The 6047-nt window shown below is 54.3% G+C and overlaps 1 long non-coding RNA gene across 1 annotated transcript; it reads left to right on the forward strand.

The window, feature by feature from the left end:
- Positions 1-2288: 2288 nt before the first annotated feature.
- LOC140691622 (uncharacterized) lies at positions 2289-5791 on the forward strand. Its single transcript, XR_012067370.1, has 4 exons — positions 2289-2363; positions 3562-3636; positions 3919-4087; positions 5635-5791. It is a non-coding gene; the product is annotated as an uncharacterized lncRNA (long non-coding RNA).
- The last annotated feature ends 256 nt before the right edge of the window (positions 5792-6047 follow it).

Here is a 6047-nt window from a genome sequence, read left to right on the forward strand (position 1 = left end):
AGCTCCCGCCCGCCTGCGGCGGCCCCGGAGGCCCAGGTAAGTGGGGTGGCCGTGCTCCGTTGGACGTCGTCCTGGGAAAGGTGAGCTTCCTGTTTTCCCGGAAGCCATTCCCGCCCTCATCTCCAGACTGTGTGTCCTGTGACGGGTCTGGCATGTCGTTCGCTTTCCAATTCAGTCTCCCCAGGGGCCAGTGGGCTGCTTGTCCCTGGAGCCCGTCACCTTGGCTGGTGCCTGCAGAAGCCATGAGGGAGTGCTCAGAAGCCGAGGACCGCAGACTTTGGCTGTGGGTTTGTCGAGATAGCGTGCGGAGGGTGAGCCCTCGCTCCACACTGGCTTCTCCTGGCTCTGCTGACTCCTTCCTGCCGACCTGCACCTGGGGTTGCTCCTGGGTCACTGAGGCAGAGTCCTGTGTCGTCACTCGTTTGACTTGTTTCCTTGCTGAGGCCAGGTGATTCTCCTGTTTAGCATGGCCATTGAAATGCTCGTAAGTGAGAAAGGGGCAAAGCCCTCCCTCCAGCTTTGTCCTGTGTGCTTTGTGCAGCTTTGAGTCTACCTGTTTGGTGTGGGGTAAATGTCAGAACCCGTGACCGTCTGTTCTCGGGACGGAGATGTGCCTGGCCCGCTGCGTCCAGTTGTACTCTGGGTAGATGTTGCTTTTGTAGTAAGAAATAGAGGCTTGAAGGGAAAGAGCCCGCAGTGAAGAGGCCTACTTCCCTGCAGGGGAATTGCGACGCGCAGCAGCGTCCTCCCATCGTGCTCCCCACCCCTGCGCCGGGTCGGGCCTGCCCCGGAAGCTGTCAGAGCTGCTCCTGGGCGTCAGCACGACACGTCGCGGGAGTTTGCGCACGGGCCTGTACGGTCCTTTTGGTGTCAGTTGTGGGATCCAGACATCCCACTTGAGTTTGCCGAAGGACACAAGTAGTGCGTGCTTCGTAGCGCACTGAAAACCCAGACGTCCCTGAGGATAGCGGTGATTGTAGCGGAGCCTGACTACCTCCTGTGGGCAGCGTTGTCCCCTCAGGAGCACTTGGGCAGCTCCCCCGCAGGACTCCGGGGTGCCCAGCTCCCCAGTGCACGTTGCGCCCAGGGGAAGCCCCTGCAGGTCGGAGGAGATTACTTGGTTTGGGGGGAAGGAGAGGGCCAGGCAGGGTCCTGGAGGCAGAGCGGTGACCCAGGTGCGGCTCTGATTGCACGTGTGGAGTACGAGCTTTTCACGTCCGTCCCTTCTGCGTGTTCCTGGTCCGCGCCGGGCCAGCTCCCGTGGAGCTGGGGTGGTGGCGAGGAGGGCTGTCCTGCCCAAAGGGGCTGCCTGTTGTGAAGGCGCTGCTTTTGTCAGAGTGCTGGAAGCTCTGTGTGCATCCTCGCAGGCAGGACCCTTGGCTTCGTCCACTTGGAGACACCGGCGGCGTCGTGTGGCGCCATTGTTGTCCCCCCGTGTCCTGCTGCGCGGCCCGGGCTGCCGGCTGCAGGCCCCATGGGGCTGGGTGGAGCGTGGGGCACTGTGCTGCTGGGTGGGCACCCGGCGGGGTGTGGGGAGGGTGCCCGGTGCCGACAGCTGATGCGTTGGGTTTCGGCTTTTGTCGGTGGTCGCTCCGTTTCTGTCGCCTGACACGGCTCTCCCTTCTGCCCTGCAGGTTACCTTGCAGCGTCCCGGCGTTTGCAGGGACCGGCCCGTGTTGCCACCAGCACCTGGGCCCCCCTTGGGCCCTGTGCAGCCTCGCTCACCAGTACCGGATGCTCCACTTGGTAAGATGAAAGTGTCCATTTCTCTGTTTGTTCCTTGCGTCACTGCAGGAGAAGGGCAGATCGCTCTCCAGGTCCCTCCCAGGGCATGTGCCACCCTGACTGGGCTGTCGGCCGTGCTCCCCTGGTCCCTTAGCGGACGCAATTGATGGTCCGCGTCTTCCCCTCCCCCATCGTGCCCTGGGGAGGAGGTGTCTCTTGTAGAGTGCTACGGAGTAAGAGGCCTGTGACAGAAGGCAGGCGTGTCAGTTCTGCACACGGGGCTTCAACAGGGAGCACGTTCCGGGCTCCCCGAAGGAGAAGCCCACCCCTGCCATTGTCTGCAGCGTGTGGAGCCCTGACCTTCCACGGCCGTTGATCGGCTATGGAAGAGACCCCTGAACCCGTGGCCTGTGGTGTCTCCCTCAGGGTCACGAGACCTGTCTCCCACTCGGTCTGATGCGGGGACGAGTGGGATACGGGGAAGGAAGGCTCACCAGGTTTTGTGTGGCTTCAGCAAAGTCTTCGCAGGCGAGCCTAATCCTCCATCCCTTTTGTGGTTTTCAGCCCACGCAGGACCTGACACGTCTCAACTTCGGCCTGGCCCCTTCCTGACACCTGATTCCGATGTGGAGGCTCAGGTAAATTGAGTGTTCATTACGTTCGATGTCTCCCTAGGGAATGTGTTGTTTTTGTTTCCCTTGCCTTTGTATTATCCTCTTCTGTAGACATGTGTTTTTAGACAAGTGTTTTGTGTCATTAGAATTTCAAACTGTTGCCCACGGGCACAGTGGTCTTCTCCCCTCAGCCCTATCACCTTCGATGGAGCCTTCAGGAAGCATCAGAGTTCTTACATGCTGAGTAACATAGACTTTGTCTGTTTGTCGAATGTGGGTCTTCACTGTGAGCCCTTGCTCCATACTTATGTCTCCTCGCTTTTCTGTTTCTTCCCTAACACTTTCTTTTCTGATTGTTGCTGTTTAAGTTATCGAGATTCCTGTTGTCCTTCTTTGGTTTCCCGGCTCAGTCCAGGTGATTCTACTGTTTTGCATGGCCGTTCAAGTCCTCATGACTGGGAAAGTGCAGAGGTCTCCCTCCAGCTTTGTTCCGTGGGCTTTGTGCAGCTTTGAGTCTTCCTGGGTGGGGTAAATGTCACAACCCACCTCTGTCTTTTCTCGGGAGGGAAATGTGCCTGGCCCGCTGCCTCCAGTTTTACTCTGGGTAGAAAAGCCTGACTCTCAGAATTGTTGCTTTTGTAGTAGGATGTAGAGGCTTGAAGGGAAATAGCACACAGTGAAGAGGCGTACTTCCCTGCAGGGGAATTGCAACACTCAGCAGCATCCTCCCGTTGTGCTCCCCACCCTGCACCGAGTTGGTCCTGCCCTGGAAGCTGTCAGAGCTGATCTTCTGATTCAGCATGAGATGCCGTGGGATTTTTCGCATGGGCTAGTAGGGTCCCTTTGGTGTCAGTTGTGGAATCAAGACTTTCCTCTTCAATTTCCCAAAGGACACATGTAGTGTGTGCTTCGTAGCACAGTTAAAACCCAGACATCCCTGGGGATAGCGGTGATTGTAGCGGAGCCTGACTACCTCCTAAGGACAGCCTTATCTCCTCAGGATCACTTGAGCAGCTCCCCCATAGGACTCCAGGCTGCCAAGCTCCCCAGGGCTCTTTGCACCCAGGGGCAGCCCCTGCAGGGTGGTGGAGGGCCCTACATGAGGAGGGGGCAGAAAGGGCCTGGCAGGGTGCTGCAGGCAGAGCAGTAACCCAGGTGTGACTCTGCACGTGTGGAGAATGTGTTTTAACATTCTTTGTTTCTCTGTGTTCTTGTTCTGCAGAACATTACGTGTCGTTGGAGCTTTGGAAGATTCCTTAAAATTTTGTTCTCCATGGAGAAGTTTCGTTTTCATAAGGTGAATATTAGTCAATTTGCTGGGACCTCTATGAGTTTTTTATCGGTTAGGACCCTTGGCTGCATGAACTTACAGAATTTGTTGGTGACGTGCAGCCTCCGTGTCGTATCCCTGTGTCCTTCTGTCGACCCAGGCTGGGTGGAGCATGTGGTAGTGCTCTGCTGTCTGGCCACCTGGTGGAGGTGAGGGTGACAGGTGCTGACGGTGCTGCATTATGTTTCTGGTTTTGTCTGTGTTTATCCTTTTGTCTGTCATTCAGCAGATCTCTCTTCTGTTCCACAGGGCACTGTGGATGGCAAAGCGCCCCGTTCTTACTCAGGGCCAGCTCATGTTTCCCCCTGTATGAGTGGCCCAACGTCACCCTTCATGGGCTATTCGCCACCTCCACCTGGACCACCCTCGTGGCCTCTGGGTCCTCAGGCATAGGCAGAGCCACCAGTTTCTCCACTTGGTAAGATGAGAGCATGTTGTCCTTTTCCATTGTTGAGTCTTTTCTGAAGGGGAGATGGCACTCCAGGGCCTTGCGTTGCCTGAGGAAACCTATCTTGGGACATTATAATGTTCATGTAGTTTCCTAGCACACGCATTTGATGGGCTTTGTCATTTCCCCATCCTATCCTGGGAAGCAGGTGTCTCTTGTATAGTACAAGAGACTTTTGACAGAATATCAAATGAGTTTCAAGTCCCTGTTTGGCAGATGTGCCTCCGGCTTGGACCATGTGATGTACTTTTTTTTTGATGAAGCACACCACTAACTTTTGGGGTCTCAGGGTGTTCCTTCGAGGGTTGAGGGAGAGAGACATTCAGCTTGTCATCACCATAACAGACGTGCCAATACAAAGCCCCAAAGTGCAAAAGAGGGACACGTGAGCCACACAGGAGTGAATAGGACGGTGTGAAGGGGAAGAAAGAAATTGAGGTGCCCAGCGAGGGTTTGTTGGAGCTGGAAGGTCACTCCCAGCTGGGAGGGCAGTCCAGGCAGGCTTTCTGAATGCAACGTGAGGTCCACTCAGAGCCACGTGTGTGTGCAGGGGACTCAGTGCAGCCATGCACATATCCCCGTCAGAACCCACTGCCTCCAGAAAGCCCTCAGTTCACAACGTCATATACAAATGATTGTTCTCTTGGGTTTCTGAAAGTCCTAGATCTGGATGAAAGAAATCTCTGGATATCAGAGAAAGTGAAATTTAGCTTGTTTTTTTCAGAATATTTTGTGTGGCTAAAGTTTTCTTCTGCCCCGGTATTTTGAAAAGTACAGGCAGGATTCAGATCAGCTGAGCAGGTGCCTTGCCCTTCAGCATGAGGCAGGTTCTTTAGGGGAAGTCAGGAGTGGTCAGGAGACCCCCTCCAAGACCCCGTCCCCACACCCCTGCTCCCTCCTGTCACCATGCCCACTGCCAGCTTAGCATCTCTATGTTTATGTGTGAAGATCCAATTTCTGATTCTTTGTTTCAATTCCTGCAGTTCAGCCCCCAACACCAAGACCCATTGGGGCCCCCACAGGGTCTCAGCTTTGTTGTCTGTGAGCCGGGGGTAACACTGGCTCCTGATGTCATTGTCAGGAGGATCAGGTGAAGCACACACATTGTTTTGCAATATGACTGGGACATATTTCTCACTCAGCATTCTCATAGTTTAAAAGAAAGTGTCTGCACACAGAATCATCAAAAGAGACCTCGGGAAGTACATTAAATTAAACTGAAGATCTAAGAGCTCAGGCCCAGAGCTTACTATTCTCTGCGTTAGAGATAAGGTGAAGGGTCACTTTCTTCTATTAAACCTCTGGTCCTACAAGTTAAAGAAGGAAATGTAATAATGAGAATGTGCACATTTTCAGATCTGTGTCCGAGATGTGAAAACAATTATTTCCATTATATATAGACATGGAGCTGCACCCACAGACTGCAGTGTCTGTCAGAGGCCATGCATACGTTAGAGAAGACAAAATCGGGAAAAAATAAGACCCTATTAAAATAAATATTTCTTTTTGCCTTACAGCCCAGTAAGTTTGAAAGCTGAAGGGGACCCCAAGCTGTGGCAACGATGTGTTTAGAGATGATGTCGGAGGTGCATTACGGCCTAAATGTCTCCCTGCTCCATCCTGCCACCTCTGCTATTGTCTCCTATTGTCATCCCTAATGAATCTGTCACAGTTCTCTGTGTCAGTGTCTGTTTCCTGGAGGACCAGTGGTCACACACTCTCGAGGGCACACAGTGATTCACAGGCACACAATTCACAAACCAGCAGGAACTAGGATGACAGGGCGGATGCAAGGTCACCCCTGTGGGGCAGCAGTGATCATAGGGGCCCCGGGGCTGCTTCTGGGTGGCGGGCACATCCTGTGTCTGATCCAGTGACGGCTGTGCAGCTTCAGTCTGCAAACACTCACTGGGCAGGTGGACCTGTCAGT

This window comes from Vicugna pacos, chromosome 36 (genome assembly GCF_048564905.1).
Source record: "Vicugna pacos chromosome 36, VicPac4, whole genome shotgun sequence".
Taxonomy (NCBI): Eukaryota; Metazoa; Chordata; class Mammalia; order Artiodactyla; family Camelidae; genus Vicugna; species Vicugna pacos.